Below are 20069 nucleotides of genomic sequence, written 5' to 3'. Positions count from 1 at the left end.
CATGTACTGAGGGGCATCTGGGTTGGTTCCATATATTAGCTATGGTAAATAATGCTGCAATAAACATAGTTTTGCTGGTAGCTTTAGTATGGTCCTGTTTCTGATCATTTGAGTAAATGCCCAATTATCTCTAAAATATATTTGGATTGAGGGACAGCACCCAGCCCCATGGCTAACAAAAAAAATTATATATATATATATATATATATACATACATACATACATACATACATACATACATACACACACACATTTGGAGCAATCACTTCCTTGTTCTAGATAAAACTGTTGATAGTCTCATGACTTATCTAGCAATTCTTTGTAAAAAAAAATCTATGATTACTGTAAGTTAAGACATTTGTAACAATAACCCAGTGTGTCTGACTTCTTGTATTCAAATCACTGAGCTTAATAATTTCTAGTTCCCTCCATCTCCCTGTAAATGACATAATTTCATTCTTTATTTATGGCTCAAAATTGTATTATGTATACATACCATGTTTCTTTAATCCATCATAAATTATAGGACATCTTGTTTATTCTCATAATTTACCTATTTTGAATACTGCAGCAATGAACATAATTATTCAAGTGATTCTATTTATCCTGATTTCCACCCCCTTGGATAGTGGTTAAACTGGGTTATATCTATCCTGAAAATACATTAAAAGAGATTGGGATAGGCAGTAACTTCCTGATTAGAATTCCAAAAATTCGGCATATAAGAGCAAGGAATGACCAATGGAATTTCTTTGAACGAAAACTTCTGCAGTACAAAAGGAATATTTACTAGAATGAAAGCCATTGGGAAAAAGTCTTTGCTAGCTATATATCAAAGAAGGGATTCATGGGTAGCATAAGTGAGGAACACAAAAACCTAAAGTACTAAAGAATCATCAACTCAGTTAATAAATAGTCAAATGCACCAATTAGATAATTCTTGAAAGAAGTATAGATGGCAATAAAGACATGAGGATTTGTTTTTCCAAATCGTTTAAATAGGGGTACAGGTGGACCCATTGCAACAATGTGATGTACAAGTCATTATGTCGAAAACGAATTTTACAACTTTGGTGGGGGGGAGGAAAGGGGAGGATTGAGGGGGTGGGGGGAGGATGGGAAGGGATGGGAAGGGGAAACAAAGGAGGAGGCTACAATGCTTGATAAGAAATGTTCTCATTATCTTGCCCATGTAATTGTAACCCCTCTGTACAGTATTTTCACAATAAAAAATAATAATAAAATAAAGACATGAGGAAATACTCAATATCTCTGACCATAAAAAGTGCAAATCAAGAACACATTAAGATTTCATCTCACTCCAGTCTGGATGGCATAATCAAGAACATAACAAAAAATCTTGGCTAGTATGTGAGGGGAAAAGGAATCTCTATATGCTGTTGATGCGAATCTAAATGAGTACAACCACCATGGAAATCATGATGGAGTTTCTCTATAACTTAGAAATAGAATTGTTTAAAGATTTTGGATTTTCTTGCAGTTCTTTAAAGATTATCAATGGGAACCTCTCCTGGATTTACTATGCTGGGATCATCTATTTTCCCTAAGAATAGCAGCTCGTCCCTTCAGCCTATGTTGCTGTTAGGGGTGGGGGGGTGAATGTGGGTGCAATCACAAGTGTGTGCAGGAAAAACACATGTGCATGTCCATTTTCTTATCTTGTTATGCTGCAGTGTGGTTCTTCCACAAGAAACACTGCTTGAGAAAGTCAGAAAGAGTTTAACCCAATGCAACTGTACTACTGCTGTTAATGCAGGACCCATCCAATGCCTTAATTTTTGGATTGTCTGGGTGTGAGAAAGGTATGCATCCACTTCATTGCAGGGACATGTGATAAGTTCCAGAATGCCCCTATCCAGGTCACCACAGTAGCTTCAGGCAAAGAAATTCAAAGTTCTTCCCAGCATGCATATCCAAAGACATATCCTTTGAAAATTATTTGGTTCATCACACTGATTTTCATAAACTCCATGTGAATAAGATGTCAGGAATCATTTCGTTTTTATTTTCTTAAATATTTTTTCATTGTAACCATGTTGTTATATGTTAAATAGTAAACATTAGTTCCTTAATCCAAAATTCTCATTTAATTTCCTACTACATAAGAAATACTTCCAGAAGCCTTTGGTGTCTCTGTTTCTTTTCACAATCTATCAAGATCATTTACTGTGCTTATAAAACATCAGATGCCTGGCTCCACTCCAGAGTAGCTAATATAAATAAACTGCCCAATATGCAGAGTTTGTCTCTTAACAAGTTCATACACTCTAAAAATTTCTATAGTAAAAGCTTGATAAAGTGTATAAAATTATGACCCCTTTATTATTTTCAAGTAGGAAGTAGGAAGAGAAAAAAATATTTATTTCCTTTAATTAGTTGTACAAATGGGTGACCATTAAATATGTTGGTTTTCAATCTTCATTTTTCTTTGGCTCCTTATGCTACTTCCTAGCTCTCTCTCTGGAACATGTTCAAAGCATTCATTGTTTCATTCCTATTCTCCCTAGAACTCCATATGTTGAATATCTTACTTGTAAACTTTTCTCCAAAAGAAAGTTAAAAGAAAATTGAATATTTAGGAAGCTATTTCATATAACAAGACTGATAATAACAGCAATAATCACAAACCACAAGTCTAGACCTAAGCCAGAAAAGACTAGAAGACTAAAAGACTAGAATTATGCTGGATAGGATCCAGGTACTGTTACAAATCTTACATCTACTTCTATTAGCAATGAAGGCTCTCATTTCAGTAAAGAATACTGCATGATCATTTGAGCTGGATCTTAGCCAGTTCAGTAGAAGGAAAGATCAATATGCATGACTAGATAGAAAAAGTAATGAAATTCTAAATCCAGAAAGAGATCTCATAGTAGATAGGAAAGAACGAAAAGGAGTAGACTGTTGCCCTTCAAGTGAGAAAGAAAGGTGTTCCATAGTCCCTTAGTAGCTTTTCTCAGGCTACCATGCCTGAAGAAAAGAAAGCTTATATAATAAAAGATGCATACATGTATTTTCCCAGCTTCATTAATTCATAACTTTGATTTGAAAAGTTATTATTTTAAAGATCATAATTGTCATTGATCTTATAATATTGTGTTTTAAAAGCCATTTGTAATGGTCTTGTTCATGTATTATATATTATTATTGAAAAAAACTTCAAAAATTGTGGAATTTGAAAGAATGGTGTCATGACCCCCATCATTACACAATTTCCCTCTTTTTAATCATTCATTGAATTTTAAAAATTCACCAATGACATTTTATTTAAGCTACAAACCTCCCTTTATCTGTGTCTAGCAGATGAGATATTTTAAATATATTTTTATCATCTTTCATAGGTTGAAAAAGGAGTTGCCATTTCACAAAGCACTTTATGAATAAAGCGCATATTGATAATTATCCATCACCCCTCCAAACCCTGCCTCTTTTCTCAATGTTCTTAATTTAGTAGGATATGCATTGATTTTCTGAATAAGGTCAATTTAACAACAAAACTTCCATGAAAACCCATGATAAAAAGAGTAACAGCTACATATATCATTTAATCACAAACTAATTTTATAATTTTCCCTCAAGGATATTTGCATAAAAAATCCTGTTTGGCCATTAACAACCAATCTGTTCGACTCAAGGTCCAATTAATGAAAAGTAATCTTCTAAATACCTAGTTCTGATCAAAGAAAGCCACACCTAGACTATACCATCATAGATCTGCTCTGATTGGTCAGCTTCCTATTCTTCATTAACATAGAGACTACCAATCAGAGCAATCAAATTCAACTGCTGTGGGACAACAACGGATTTGAGCCAGAAGAGAAACTTCTCTCCTGAATAAAATTTTTCTCCACCCACCTTTTGTTGTCCTTTAACTTCATTCCTCTAGTTTAGGAGACATAAACCTGAGAAACTAATGGTCCCAACAGCTATCGGTGGAGCTGCAACAGTAGTAGGCACTGCCTGATGCCAAGCTACAATATCAGCTAGCATTACTTGCTATAGGGTTACAACTCGAGTGATCTCAGCCAGCTGCATGAACAAAATCTGCCCATGTGAACAGCAGAACAAAAACTTCTTAATACCTTTTATTGATCAATTTGTCTGCCTCAAATGTTTAATAAATAACCCATGTATTAAGATGACATCACTCTTCTCAGAAAAGTCCTAATTTTGGAGTTTGAAAGCATTCCAAATGACTACTAACAAAGATTGGTAGTGTAATTTTAGCCTATAAATGCTTAATAAAAATCATGTTCATAGATAATAAAAAATACATTGCAGTAAGTTTCACAGTAATAAAAAGGTGACCTCTGACTCAGACTAAGTGTGAAACATGAATGCTGATACCACAGAAACCACAGCATACCAGACACATGTGAGCACTGGTTCAGCAGTGTTCAATTGCCTTGGCCTTGCTTCCTGCTTTTCTGACTTTTACTATCTGTGTAAGTACCTGGCTCAGATGATTCAACTTAGGTCTCATTCCAAAACCAGAACCTCATTGTAGCTTGCAAGAACCACTGTGGACTGCTCTTGCTTGCAGACAAGCAAGTCTATTCCTCAAGTGTCCTATGAGGCCCTTCCTTGCAGGATTCTATAGAAGGCACAAGCCACTATCTCTCCTAGTTGCAACTTTTCAGGTAAGAAAATGCAAACTTAATACCTGTTGTAATCTTGAGTCTATGATGTAAGTTCATGCTGCCTATATTACTAGAAAAGATAACATACAAATTGACCAATAGGACAAATAACAGATTATATGGATTAGAAAATTCATATTCATTAAGTTACCAAGATGAATCTAATCTGAGGACAATCTGTCACTACCAAGGCAATCTAGAAGCCAAATTTAGGAAGTTGGATTTCAAAATGCTATATAGCCTCTACTCTTAAAACATATGATGAGTAGAAATAGAAACAGGATAAATTTAATGCACATTACAGAAATAACGCGAAACAATGACATTCCAACCATTCATTTTTTTTGTATTGTCATATTTGCTATTGGTTTCATTTTGATAATTTTAAATCATGGGTGAAACACATAAGAATCCTTGTTTTGAGGCTCTGGCCCTCAGGCTGGTATCAGTGGCTACCTGGAAGAGCTGGTTAGGAATACAGACAGAATCTGAGGAGAGCCTTCCAGACCTTCTTAATCTACAACCGTTTTAACAAAAAAAAATTCTCCTAATGGTTTATGTGTGATAAGGGTTGTAAAATAGTGGGTCATAACACTCTGTACAAACCTCAAAAATACCATATACTAAAATAATCTTTTGAAAAGGTAATTTCACAAAGCTGACAACTAATTAATCATGCTGATGATTTCCTAACCTTAGAAGATAAATGTTCTAGCTATGCAACCCAGTTGTCACATGAACTTGTTTCGAAAAAGAGTCTGGACCATCTAATGCTGAAAGGCAAGAGTTATGAAATTTGTTCATGGGCAGAGTAAATGTGGAATCTGTAGGGATGAACTATTATGACTGAAATTAACATAGTTATTCAAGTCTCAAGATTGCAGGTTATGTAAGTTTCACTCCTTTATTCTTATTATACATTCTTGTATAGTTTTTAAGTGTAGAGTGCCAGAACAATCTGCCATCTAGCAAACAATATCTATTGTTAGAATACAGTTTAAGGCAAAAAAAAGAGATGATTTCATACTTTCAAGTAAAAGAAATCCTAAGTTCTCTCCTCTGAGTATATAGTACATGCTGATTTTGACCAACAAGAAGCTTGGCTTTAGCCTATTTTCACATAAAAATAAATCAGCATGTTTACACATACTAAATCATCCGGATATTCCTCCAATATTAGCAGCTATCTATGATGAATCAGGCCAGGGGGTAGTGACTAGAAGTGCCTAAATAGAGGAGAACCTGCCCCTCATTTGGTAGTCCTTGTGCAGAGCAAGAAAATGGACACAGAAACATCATTAGGATGGGGTGTTGCATGCCTAATCATCAGGGAGGTAGTTCTGAGAATAACTTATTCCAATATAGGCATAATGGAAGAAAGTAAGTGCAAAGGAAATTTAACAAATCAGTGAGCAGGAACTTGATATCAGGGTGGGAAGCAGTTTTCTCAACAGTTTAAAGAGAACAAATGAAGAGACAGTGTGAGTGAGAGTAGAAAAGAAAAAAGACCCCCTTTCACAGAGATTCTGCATCCCTCACCATGGCTTTGAGCAGTCCCATATGCAGACCCTGAGACATCACAGCATCAGGACCTTGAACAGTCATACATGTCAGCCTACATGTCAGCCCTGGGCATTCCATACTGAAAGACTTAAATATGAACAACCAACCTCAGAGACATGCATCAAATGAGTATCTAGGGATGGGGCCAAACAACACATGGTGTGCTCATGTAGGCTTTGTGGAGTCTCTGGTTGGGTCTGAGGATTGCTATGACACACAGGCTGTCCAATGATCTTCAGAGTTACATGACTGTCTCCTAAAGACAGTCATTATTATTAACCTTTGCTCAACACACCCCAAGCAGTGCCCTCCCTTGGGATATCTCCTGTCTGCCTTTCTTTACTTTCTTTCTTTCTTTTTTGATAAATCATTGTCATTTACCATCTTCTCTATCTCTGGACTAATTCTTTGACACACAGAAACAAAAGCATACTAGGAACAGCAAAATAAAATTGAAAAGTTTGTGCAAAATCTATGTAGAGATATGCCAAAATGTCTTTTGGCATAGCAAAAGGGTATTAATGTATCTTGTCTTTTGAATATTCAAAAGAGGTCATGTGTATGAAAATCATTGTGTAAAATCCATCACATTTAATTCATAACCCTGCATGCTTAACTGTAACAAGTCTAATTTATTTTCATTCATATAGGTACCTATCATCTAGAGAGACATAAGTTGTACTAAACTGTGCAATTTTGATGTGTGTGTGTGTGTGTGTGTGTGTGTGTGTGTGTGTGTGTGTGTGTGTGCCAGTCCTGGGAATTGAACTCAGCTTGGGCACTGTCCTTGATATTTTTCATTCAAGGCTGTTCCCTATCACCTGAACTATAGCTCTACATCACTCTTTTTGATGGGTAATTGTTGATGAGAGTCTCATGAACTTTCTTGCCCAAGCTGGTTTCAAACAACAATCCTCAAATCTCAGCCTCCTGAGCAGCTACAATTATAGGTATGTGCCACTGATGCCTAGCTAACAATGTTGATTCTTTATGACCTATCTTTTCCTTCACCTTTCTGCAGGATCTCTGAAATAAATATAAAATTGGCTTTCCACAAGTCATCTAATACTTTAATTGTGGCAGATCAGACCATACATGGACATTTTAGCTCATAATTAAACCAGAAGGTTTTCAAAGGAACTCAGTCTGACCCTTCTTGCTGCCAGGTTTACACCTACACCACCCAAGTATATCCATATTTCCACTCTTCTGCCAAAGGTTGCCTCCTGGTTTCTGGTGAAACTATGTTAGACACTCATTTCTAAGAACCAGTGATGCTGGGAAAATATCAGTCTTTTCCTGAATTTGTAACTCCTAATAACTAATAAGATTGATTTTTTTAGATTTTTTTATTGTGAAAATACTGTCCAGAGGGGTCACAGTTACATGAACAAGGTAATGAGTACATTTCTTATCAAGCATTGTTGCCTCCTCCTTTGTTTTCCCCTATCATCCCTTCCCTCACGCCTACTCAACTACCCTCCCCTTTTTCCCCCCTGCATAAATTATAAAGTTCATTTTTCAAAATACTGTCTTATACATCTCATTGTTGCAATGGGTCCACCTGTATCCCTATTTAAACAATTTTTTCCCTTCCCTTCCCCAAATTATACCAACATCAAATACAGTGAAAATAGGGGTTATACCGTGGGGGAGGGACATACCAAGCAACAAAAAAAAATGCATGGTACCTTATAAATACGTTAAAAACAATAGCAAGAAAGAAGAAAATACTTGTGTCCCTAAAGATTGATTTTTGATGTGAGCTGACTGTAAGAGGATATAGTGTGAATTTTTCTGAAGACACAATGCTCATTTCTACACTAAGAAAATAGGATTTTGAATATCTTCCAAACATCTGACTTGGATCCCTCTAAAATGCCATATTTTTATGCCACCTCGGGTAGGGGGAAATAGATCCAGGAATAAAACCAACATGAGACCAAACCTATACTTTCTAAAATGTCAGGAAGGAATATCCCAAGCTTGGCAGGGAATGAGGAAGCTTCAGTTTGGATAGGAGATGGCAGCGGAAGTTTGGGAAAAACAGAGAAAAGTTGAAAAGTGTGAGGTGTGAGCAGAAGCTTGTTCCCAGCATGAGAGAGTAGGAAGATGGGGCAGGCACAGCTTCAACAGATAAACTCAACTGAAGAAGGGGAGTGAGGATCCCTATAGGGGCTCATTAGGGCCTTTACTGTGCTAAGTGCTGAGAAGGAAGCCAGCCAAGAGAAAATTCCAACCCACCCAAGTAGGAAAGAACAAACAGCTTTAGTTCTAGTAGTAACTATGTGGCAGCATCAGCTAGTCACATAGTTTCCAATGGAAACCCCATGGCTGGAAATTGGTTTCAGGGGTGTTGGCATTCTGGTGTGTGATCTAGTTAAATCTGCTCATAGAAACCTGAGACATACAAACATTGTTTTCAGGAATTGTTTCTATTTCTGAAATATTAGATTATCCAGGATGGCATAAAATACCAGGCTTGGGACATAGGTCTTCAACAAATGAAACTGGGAGTCCTCTGCCTCAAACTTGCAGTCTTTACTAAGGAAGGAATTTCAAACAAAAGAATTAAGTTTAATTTTAAAATATGTTTTTCTTTTTTTATGTTTTTTTATTATAAAAATAGTGCTCAGAGGGGTTACACTTACATGAGTAAGGTAATGAGTACATTTCCTATCAAGCATTGTTACCTCCTCCTCCTTTGTTTTTCACCTACCAATCCTTCTGTCTCCATCTCCCCATCTCCCGCTACCCCTCCTAAGTTGTAAAGTTCCTTTTCAACATAGTGTCTTGTACATCTCATTGTTACAATAGGTCAACCTGTATCCTTGTTTCAGCATTATGTTATTTCTCTTCCTCTCTCCAAATTAGAAAAATGTATATACAAGATGCAGGGCACCCATGTCAAATACAGTGACAACAGGGGTTACACCGTGGGGGAAGAACATACAAGAGAAACAAAAAAATCACATAGTACCTTTTAGATATGTTAAAAATAATGGCAAGAAAGTAAAAAAAAACAAGTTTTGTCCCTATCTTGTGGTTCATTTCCATTAATTTTGTCATTAAATTATTTAACAATAAAAATTGCCTTTCTATGATTTTACATACCATGTTTATCTTGTAAATACATAAAATACTTAAGAAAAATACTCATTTGTGTATCTTATTCTGTGAAAAGAAATATAAAAGATGGATTTATATTATTCTATCTACTCAGATTGTCTTAAATTTTTCTTCTTTATTCTGGCAACACATGTGATGACCCCTTTATTGAATTTATTTGCATTTAGCAGGAAATATATTTTAATTTCTTCTGGAAACTTGGTCATTTGGGATATGTTACTGGCTGCCCCAGATTCTTAGGTTAATTATGTAGTAGATAGAAGAAGACTTTCTATCTTGGATACCCCCTTTTTCATTGGGTTGTGACTTCTTTCAAAGAATTAAATGAATGAATAATATTTCCATAATCACTGAAAAACTGGTTATTGAAAGTACACTTCCCTTTCTAACTGTTTAGCCTTTGTTCATTTTGACTGTTAATAAATCAATGAAAAGATTACTAAGCCCTTTGATCTTCTGAATTTTGTAAGTGAATTTCCAGTAATGTCTCAAATTCATGTGTCAAAGATCTACCTCCAAATTCATCACATGGCTACATCTGAGCATAGGACTTTTAAAGGACAAGTAAGTTTAATATTAATCCAGTCTGACTAGTATAACTGGTAGATGAGATCAGGACAAAAGAAGAACACAAAAGGTGAATGGATAGAAAAGAGATAATGTAAACATACAAGAAAATACCTATTAGTAGACAAACAGGAAACCAACTATGTTGCCATCTTGGTCTTTACTTGCAGCCTCCAGATATTTGAGAAAATAGATTTCTTTCATTTCAGTCACCCTATCTATGAGCACTTTGTTATAACAGCCTCAGCAGATTATTAAAAATGTTCAGTATATATTAACCACTATTATTATCATTAAAGAGTGATAATTTCTTTCATATTTTGCAAATCTTTTTTTAAAGTTGTGTGGCCTGCATTTTACTTCATTTTCTAAAAAAAAAAAAAAAAAAAAAAAAAAAAAAAAAAAAAAAAAAAAAACCATGAGCTAGACCAATGTGACAAAAACTGAAATTCAGTATAAAATGTAAAGAAGAAAGAGTGAACCTGATGCATGATTTTCTGGGATGGGGCCAGATAATGGCCAACTTTATATACCAAGACAGTGACCATTGGCTGCAGCCTTTTGTAAGTGTATATCTCTTTGGATTCCCAGAAATAAGCAGAATGAAAATGTTCATATTAAAAATTTATTCAAATGGCCATATTATGGTTCAAGTATGAAGTATCCCCTAAAAGGCTCATGTGTTATAGGCTTTATTCCTCAGCCAGTGGCTTTATAGAGATTTGATTAGATAATAAGAAAGGTAACTTCATTAAACCATCAATAAGTTCATAACAGCCATGTAAATGTCATTCCTTCAGGGTATTGCTTTCAAAATATTTAGACTTTAAGTGAAGTAAGCCAGGCCCAAAGAAACATAGGTGCTATTGCCTCCCTTATTTGCAGTAACTAGTATATGTCTGAGACAAGCAGAAAAGGTCAGATAAGTTGATGTTAGGGGAATTAACCCCAAGATAAGGACTCAAATTTTTTTTCCTTCTTGTGATTGTTTCTAACATATTTATGAGACGATTTCTTTGTTGCTTTGTATGTCCCTCCCCCACAGTATAACCCGTTTTCACTGTATTTGATGTTGGTATAATGTGTGGAGGGGAAAGGCAAAAATAAATCATTTAAGTAGGGATAGAGGTGGACCCACTGTAACAATGAGATGTACAAGATGTTATGTCAAAAAACGAACTTTACAACTTTGGAATGGAAGGGATGGGAAGAGGAAATAAAGGAGGAATCAACAATGCTTGATAAGAAATGTACTCATTACCTTGTCCATGTAATTGTAACCCCTCTGTAGGGCATTTTCACAATAAAAATTATATTTGGACTTTATATCTCCAGTCATCCATATCCCCCTTCTCTCTTTCTCTCTCTCCCTCCCTCCTTCCTTCTCTTCTTTCCTATGCTCTTTGTCCCTCCCTCCCTCTATGCTTCTCTATGTTTTCGTCTCTGTCTCTGTCTCTCTTCTTGATTCCTGGCTTCAATGCAGTTAGCATTGACTATCCTCATCTCATCAGGCCAAAGCAATGGGGCCCGTTAACCATAGATTAACACCTGTGGAACTAAGAGAAAATATAAATCTTTCCTCATTTAAGTGGTTTCTCAGATATTTTATACAAGCCATGGAAAACTGTCTAGTCTTGTCAGTGTCTGCTGCCTGGAAAATAAAGAAGACACCCTGCCCCTATTACCCTCCATAACACAAATAAAACATCTAGACACTACAGAAAGTAAGTATAAGAAGAGTCCATGTTGGGGAGAACACAGAGTGCTTAGAGACCAAAGAATTATTGCTTCCTGCAGAAGCCAGACTCTTGAAAGTTTCTGTAGAAGCCGAGAAAAAGCATCATATGGAGTATTAATCAAAGGACCGCAAAGGCAATATAAGGAGACAGAATATGCTTAGATCATGACTCTTGTACTCTATGAAAATATCACAGAACAAAGAGAACTGAAAACAAAAATGCAGAGTCCATCCTAACCAGTCCCAGAAAAAAATAAAGGTAAATAGGAGTATCAGATAATAATGAATCAGCCAACAGTCTCCCACTGAAGACAATAGTGGGTAGGAATAAGATACTCATTGTTTTCCCCAGACAGAGGGTGTCAGAGCAACAGGGTATCTTTATCCAAAATTGCAAGACAGACCCTGGTCTTTCCCTCAACCTGGCAGCAAGAAGGTAGAGTCTGAGATGCTGCTGCTGCTGCAGGATCGCAACTCGGAGCATCTGAGTAATAGCTCTTCAAGTCTACAATTAAAAATGGCCTCTAACAAAACTACATTGCAAAAAATGGGAAAGAAACAGGATGGAAAGAGTAAAAAAGTTGAAGAAGCAGAGCCTGAAGAATTTGTTGTGGAAAAAGTACTGGACCAACGTGTAGTGAATGGGAAAGTAGAATATTTCCTGAAGTGGAAAGGATTTACAGATGCTGATAATACTTGGGAACCTGAAGAAAATTTAGATTGTCCAGAATTAATTGAAGCATTTCTTAACTCTCTAAAAGCTGGTAAAGCAAAGGATGGTACAAAAAGAAAATCTTTATCAGACAGTGAATCTGATGATAGCAAATCAAAGAAGAAAAGAGATACTGCTGACAAACCAAGAGGTTTTACCAGGGGTCTAGATCCTGAACGAATAATTGGTGCCACAGACAGCAGTGGAGAATTGATGTTTCTCATGAAATGGAAAGATTCAGATGAAGCTGACTTGGTGCTGGCAAAAGAGGTGAATATGAAATGTCCTCAGATTGTAATTGCATTTAATGAAGAGAGACTAACTTGGCATTCTTGTCCAGAAGATGAAGCTCAATAATTGTTTGCATTGTTTATATATATATTTATGCATATATATAAAATCTGAGTCTTGGTTTTTGAATTAATGGTGTGAAACAATAACTACATTCTAAAGAAAATCAAGTTTGATAATAGTTTTGAAAGTAGTATTGGGGGAGTTGTTGAGTTTTTTGTGTTTTTTTCCTCAATAGCACTGGTTACTTTGAGCAAATATAATAAAGGCTTTCTGTAGTTGCTTCTTTTATCAGAAAAGAATATTTAATTCCATGGTATATTTCCTCTGCATTCAGGAACAGGTTGTGTTTTTTTTAATATTAGGCAATTTCTTTTGGTCATTAATCAAAACAGCTTGTCTTTAACTGCTATGTTGAAGGACCATCCTGTATTTTTTTTGTGTATGTTTGTATGCGTGTAAACAAAATACATAGGTAGATTTTGTTTTGGAGATTTTGCTTGTTTAGAGGTGTTGGGCATCAGACCCAGAGCCTTGCATATGTAGGCAAATGATGTATACTGAGTTATATCCCTGGCCCTTGTTTTAGTTTTTTTTTGTTGTTGTTTTTTGAGACAGGGTCACTAGGCAACTCAGGCTGGCCTTGAACTTACTAGGTAGCCAGGCTAGCCTCAAACGTTAGGTCCTCCTGCCTCTGCCATACATATACAAATGCAGTAGGTTTGCAAAACTTCTTGAAAGGAAAAAATTTATCACTACCAACAATTTCCCTCATCCAGATGAGAAAACTAAGACGTTTTTATTTCCTTTCATTAAAAGTTTCTGTAGTGAGCATTCTTTAACATAATATTGGAATCTGTATACTAAAAGTTCATGGGTCATGATCTAAGTCTCAGCTCATGGAAATGTAAAATCAACTGGTTAGGGATTTCAACCATTTAGGACCTGATGGCCTAAATGATCAAAATTTTATAATTATTGACCTGCATGCTTTTTCTTTACCCCAACTCATTCCTTACATGTAAGTTCAATTTTTTTCAGTATTGGGTTACTGGTTCCACAAAAGCCAGAGAAACAACTTTGTAGTAATCAGAATGTTACCCAACTGTATATTGTTTACTTTATTGTAAATAATGGTGAGCAGTGGTCAGTAAATAGTTTTATATTCCTTTAAAAAGAAAAGAAGGTAGAATCTTCTTAGATTAGCACAGTGATATCTGAAAGGAAATAATTCAACATGTGTTTTTAAGAGATCCGAAGCCTATGTTTTCTATCTGAGCCCATTCAGGATGCTATAATGAAATACCCTAGAGTGGGTAGTTTACAAACAGTAGAGATTCCTATTTTCCAGTTTTGGAGGCTGGGAAGCTGCCAGAGGAGTTGGTGGCTGGTGAGGACTGCACTGCAGTCTACACGGTGCTTGTTCCTGTATCCTCAATTAGAAGTAAATAAGATTCACTCTCATTAAATTCTTCTTCACTGACTAGACAAAAACCAAGACGTAAAGTCCTCCTTCTAACTAGATCTTAAAATTAAATAATTGGAAATTAAATTCTAACATAGTAACTGGGGAAAGAACATTCAAACCATAGCAATATTCAAAATAAGTTGATTTTATATGAAAATCTCTTCTTTATATAAAATTTTGAAAATTTTAAAGAGAAAAGACAACACTCCTCAAAACTTCCAGTACACAGATGCCAGAATTATCAGAAAAGAAATTTAAGGCAATCATTTAAAATTTTTTGCAACAACCAATTTTGAACAAGCTTGAAGCAAATTTTAAAAATAGAAAGTATCAGGAACAAGGAGAAAGTCTAGCAAAATAACTGAAATAGAAATAGCAAATAGTATTTTAAGACTGAAAAAGTACAACAAAAAGAATAAAAATATTAAGGAATGAGCTCAGTAACAAAACAGAAAAATCATAAATGTTTAAAGATGGTAATAGGATTCACTACACCTAACAGAAAAAAAAGACTAAAAATGGAAACTCAGGGACATGAAGGATTATAGCAGTAGATCTGATGCTTCTGTTATCATAGTCACTAAAATAGAGCAAAATAGAAGAAACTGAAAGACTACTCAGAGAAATGTTGAACAAAGATTTCCAAATTTGTTCCACAAAACATAAAGAAATTTAAGAAACGTTAAGAAAATTTAAGAAAATATAAAGAAATTTAACCCCAAATAGGATAACGACTATCAACAAATCACCAAAATGTTACATACTCAAACTTTAGAAAATTATACCTGGAGAAAATAATCTTTAAACACTCAGAAATCAAGATTGCAAAGGAAGGAGTGACATTGTCCAAAAAAGAAATGTGCTCTTTGATTATCTTATGTAATGGTAACCCCTCTGTACACACCTTTATAAGAACAATTTTAAAAAATAAAATAAAGAAAAACACTCAGAGAAGCACCACAATAATGATAGAGGGAAAAATAAATAAATGATCCTATTTGAAACTTTCCTCTGTCTCTCTGTCTCTCTCTTTCTCTCTCTGTCTCTCTCTCTTTGTCTCTGTCTGTCTCTGTCTCTGTCTCTCTCCCTCTCTCTCCTTCTCTCTGTCTCTGTCTCTGTCTCTGTCTGTCTCTCTGTCTCTGTCTGTCTGTCTCTGTCTCTGTCTCTCTCCCTCTCTCCCTCTCTCCCTCTCTCCCTCTCTCCCCTTCTCTCTCTCTCTCTCTCTCTCTCTCTCTCTCTCTCTCTCTCTCTCTCTCTCTCTCTCTCTCTCTCTCTCTCTCTCTCTCTCTCTCTCTCTCTCTTTCTCATCTTTCTACTTTTGAGTGTGTACTGGTCTGGGGTCTGGACCTCAGGCCTGGACACTGCCTGAGCTTTTTGCTCAAGGTTACCACTCTATCACTTGAACTACAGCTCCATTTCCAACTTTTTTACTGGTTAATTAGAGATACAATTCACAAGGACTTTTTTGCTTGAATGAGCTCCTATAATCATAGGATTACAGGCATGAGCCACTAGAACCCAGCTTATCAAAAACATTTTTTAATTAAATCACACACAAGAGATGGGCATGGTGGTTCATGTTGCTTGTAATCTCATCTATGTGGGAGGGATAGGAGAATCATGCTTTGAAGTCTGGCTAGGCAAAATATTTAGGGAAACTCCATCTCACAAACCAACTAGACCCTTGTTTTCACTGTATTTGATGTTGGTATAATTTGTGGAGGGGAAAGGAAAAAACAAATTGTTTAAATAGGGATACAGGTGGACCCACTGCAACACTGAGATGTACAAGATGTTATGTTGAAAATGAACTTTACAATTTTGGCACAGGGGAGGGGGTGGGTGGAGGGGGGGAGGCAGGGAAGGGATGGTAAGGGGAAACAAAGGAGGAGGCAACAATATTTGATAAGAAAGGCACTCATTACTTTGCCCATGTAATTGTAACCCCTCTGTACAATATTTTCACAATTAAAAAAAAAACACTAGAAGTAATGGTGAATCCCTGTAATCTCTGCTTCATTGGAGGCCCATGTACAAGGATAAAGATCTAAACCCAGCCCTGGTACTCTAAATGAAAAATCAAATAAAAGGAAAAAGAGCTTGCAGCAAGTGGTAGAGAAATTGCCAAGCAAGTGTAAGCCTTTGAAGTAAAACAGAGTCAACTTGGAAATCCAGATCAGAAAGATAACAGAACCATCTCTAACTACTAGGAAACTGTGCATATAATTCCAATAATTCAGTGGTCAAATGGAATAAAAATAAATACCAAACACAGAAATTAGGAGGCCCAACTAAAGAAGTATCAAGAGGAATATTCATAGCACTAAATGTTTAGTTTTCAAAGAATGGAAATATCTCAAATCAATAATTTTAACTCACATCTCCAGTAATCAGAAAAAAAGAAAGAGCAAAATCTACCTCAAGCATAAAGAAAGAAAGGATGACTAAGAATATAAAATAAGGAAATTAAAAAAAGAATACTGATAGAATGTGGTTGGATGTTGTTACAAAGTCCATTAACTTGGGAGTTTAAAATAAGAATTAATTCCTTGATCTAGTTTATTTTATTAATAACTCATAACACAGTAATAGAAACTAGGTACAATTTAATGAAGAGAGGTTTGTTTGGCTATGATTCTGGAGATGCATCTGGAGATCCACGCTCATGGGACTGGATCTGGCCCTGAATGACCTTCTTACTGCCAGGGTCCCAGGTAGCACAGAGCATGGTATGGCCACATGCAATGAGTTCCCTTGAATATGTGCCTCTGTGCTCTCATCTTTCTTCTGTTACAAAGCAACCAGGATTCAGGGATCCCTGAAGACCCTTTGCAATTTTAATAGTTTCTAAAGGCTGAAAAGCCTAGAGGCCTACGTCTAAACCATTCACCATCTTTATCCTTCACAGTGGGAATTAAATCTAAGCAGGGAAATCTGAGGGCATTCATTCAAATCAGAATCAAGCCATATCTTGTCACAGTGCTGGAGGACAAAAGTGACAGCATGAAAAAAAGAAAAGAAAGAAAAAAGAAAGAAAAAGAAAAAAAAGAACAGAAAAATAGTACCAGCATAGCTCATTGTCTCTTAAAGGAACGAGCTACCTTGGTCTTTCCCAGATTCTGGTGGTGATATGAATCATATACGTTGTATTTCTCTAAATGGATTTCATGTAGATGCCCTCTTGATATATGAGTATTTCTTGTTGTTGTTGCCAGCTCTAGGACTTGAACTCAGGGCTTGTAAGATGCCCCTGAACATTTTTACTCAAGGCTAGTACCATACCACTTGAACTACAACTCCAGTTTTGTTTTGGGTTTTTTTTCATGGTTAATTGAACATGAGTCTCATGGAGTTTCCTGCCCAATCTGGCTTCAAACTTCAATTGTCAGATATCACCTGTGGAATATCAACCTGTGCAAGCCGCTAATGTGTGGTGAAGACTATTTTCTGGATGGCAAAAAAAAAATAACCTGCAGCTTTCACATATACTTCTTAGAGTTCATCTTGGTATGCCCCAATAGTCTCTTTCAGCAGCTACTCATTATGCTCACTACTTTCTCTACCTGTATGGTCTCATTTGTGTATTTGTGTGTGAGTGTTTGTGTGTGTGTGTGTGTGTGTGTGTGTGTGTGTGTGTGTGTGTGTGTGTATGTGTGTGTGTTTATATATTCTTCTTTTCATAGGGACCACCCCAATCAGATTGTATGATTTGGTCTTAACTACTTTAACTAATTTCAATAGCAAACCTTCTTACCAAATAAGGTCCCATTCTGTGATGCTGGGAAGACAGCGTTTGGAAGGCACTACTCATAGTTGGTGCTGACATTTGACATCAAGTGAAGACAGAACAGGAAAGCTATGTTCCCAGAAAAATGACAACAGAGCTCTGGGCACAGAGTGGGAAGCAGAGAAACTCTGAGAGTAATCGTATATTTTGCTACCAAAATGACCTTGTTCCATTCTTCCATCAAAGTATACTCTTTACCTCATTTTTGATAGTGATTGTTCAGAAATTGTTCTGAAATGGTGTGATTCACATGGTAGATGATGAATATCATAGCACAATCAAAGAAGTTCTGGGAGAACTGGGAGGAGCAATACCAGCAAAGTGTAGATGCCAGCCTGGAGACCAGCTGGAGATGAGTAACACAGGGGCCTTGAACAACGGAGTTAGAGTCTGAAAAGAAAGGAAAATTCCATTGCCAAACCAACAAGCTTACTGTTTTCCATTTAATCCTGAGTGTTGTCCCTTAGCTTTTCTAACTTAAGGCTGGTGTCCTACCATTTGAGCCATACCTCCACTTTCAGCTTTTTGGTGATTAAGTGGAGTTAAAAGTTTCATAGACTTTCCTGCCCAGACTAACTTTAAACCACAATCCTCAGATCTCAGCCTCCTGAGTAGCTAGAATTACAATTTTGAGCCACAGTACACAACACATATTTTTGTAATAGTAAAAAATACATAGGCTTTAACTTGGTGTTGTAGACAATGATTATAATCCCAGCACTTGGGAACTTCAGAGTACCAGGTTTGCCTGGGCTACATAGAAAGATCTTCAAATAATCAAACAAGAAAAAAAAACAAATAAAACAAATTTTAGTGTAAAGCTATAAGAGTAAAAAATTAAATTCAACCCTTTCTAATGAGTAAAAAATTAAATTCAACCCTTTCTAATGTTTCTTGCAAAATTTACTTTTTCAAAGGGCTCAGAATAATTGTTTGGGACATATATGCTGTATGCCTAATTTTCTAATAAAATGTGAATCATCTGTCATTTGGAGGTTCTGAATTTGGGCTACATTACTGCTTCTGGTTGGCTTTGTATTTCTGCTGAATGTTCCTTAAGGTCAAAAATGTCACTCATGAGCAACATTTTGTATTCATGATGTGACAGTCTCAGGCATTAGAGTCTGGAAACTGATTAAATTAATTGGTCATCATGGAGTTGAAACTGTAGTCTCAGCATATACAGAGTATATAATAATTAGAGAAGGGAAACATGCTTGAGGTTATTTGCATGCATGGGCGCATGCGCACACACACAGAAACGCACATCACACGAAAACAAGTAACCTATGATGTCAAAAATTAAAATGAAGTGATATAATAGCAACACCACTGCCTTCTCCACGTGTCTGAAGATGGTTTTGTAAAATGTACATCTGAGGCAAGATCATTTTGATAAAATATATATGTGCTAAAAGTAATATAGAAAGTGGACTCAGTAACAAAATAGTTTTTGTATTGTGTCACAGACAAAATATATGTTGACGGAAAATGGCACACAAGGGATCAAAGAAAATCTTTACAGATAAACATCTGAACCTTTTTTCAGTATGGTACAATTTTAGATAATTTATGTTCTTCTGAAACTCATTGGTATTCTACTCTAAATATACAGCAGCCTAAAGTTTGAGAAAATCTGGGCCGGAGACCTAAATACAGAGCTCCAGAGAGGACTGCTGGCTGCCTGCAGATTGGTTTATGTAATCATTGGTATCATTCTATCAGTATGAGAGAAGAGAAACCTGCCTCACTAAAGCCAATGAGATGTACTTGGCCAGGACAGGAGAAGTCACAATGTGTCAATTTGGAACTTATTTCCTAAAGCAGTGGTAATATGAGAGAAAAATTTAAGAGTGGTTCTAAGATTATTACCATGCTGAAATGTGCATGAAATTCCTCAAAATCAAGTGTTTCAGAAACACGGAATTTATCACCATACCTAGAAGCTTGATTTGCTTTCAAAAGTCTTAAAAAAATATCTTTTCCAGGTCATAGTTACTTCAGCTATTTTCTTTCCCAAGAGTCTCATTTAATAGCTCTTTTGTGGCTGGAAATGATGATATAAACCTGGAATTTTAGTGTTTGGCAGGCTGAGGAATGACAATTATGTTTAAAAATAAAGAAAGCAGCCAAGTGCCAGTAGCTTTCTCACC

The 20069-nt window shown here is 36.0% G+C and overlaps 1 protein-coding gene and 1 pseudogene across 6 annotated transcripts in view; one reads left to right on the top strand and one right to left on the bottom strand.

Moving 5' to 3' along the window:
* Positions 1-20069, bottom strand: part of Sntg1 (syntrophin gamma 1) — an 807695-nt gene that overhangs the window by 679764 nt on the left and 107862 nt on the right. The gene's annotated exons all lie outside the window — the stretch shown is intronic.
* On the top strand, positions 12111-12900 carry LOC138806227 (chromobox protein homolog 3 pseudogene; annotated as a pseudogene).

Source organism: Dipodomys merriami, unplaced genomic scaffold, assembly GCF_024711535.1.
Source record: "Dipodomys merriami isolate MVZ:Mamm:240054 unplaced genomic scaffold, mDipMer1.0.p SCAF_4, whole genome shotgun sequence".
Classification (NCBI taxonomy): Eukaryota; Metazoa; Chordata; class Mammalia; order Rodentia; family Heteromyidae; genus Dipodomys; species Dipodomys merriami.
This window is presented reverse-complemented; position numbering and strand designations above follow the sequence as displayed.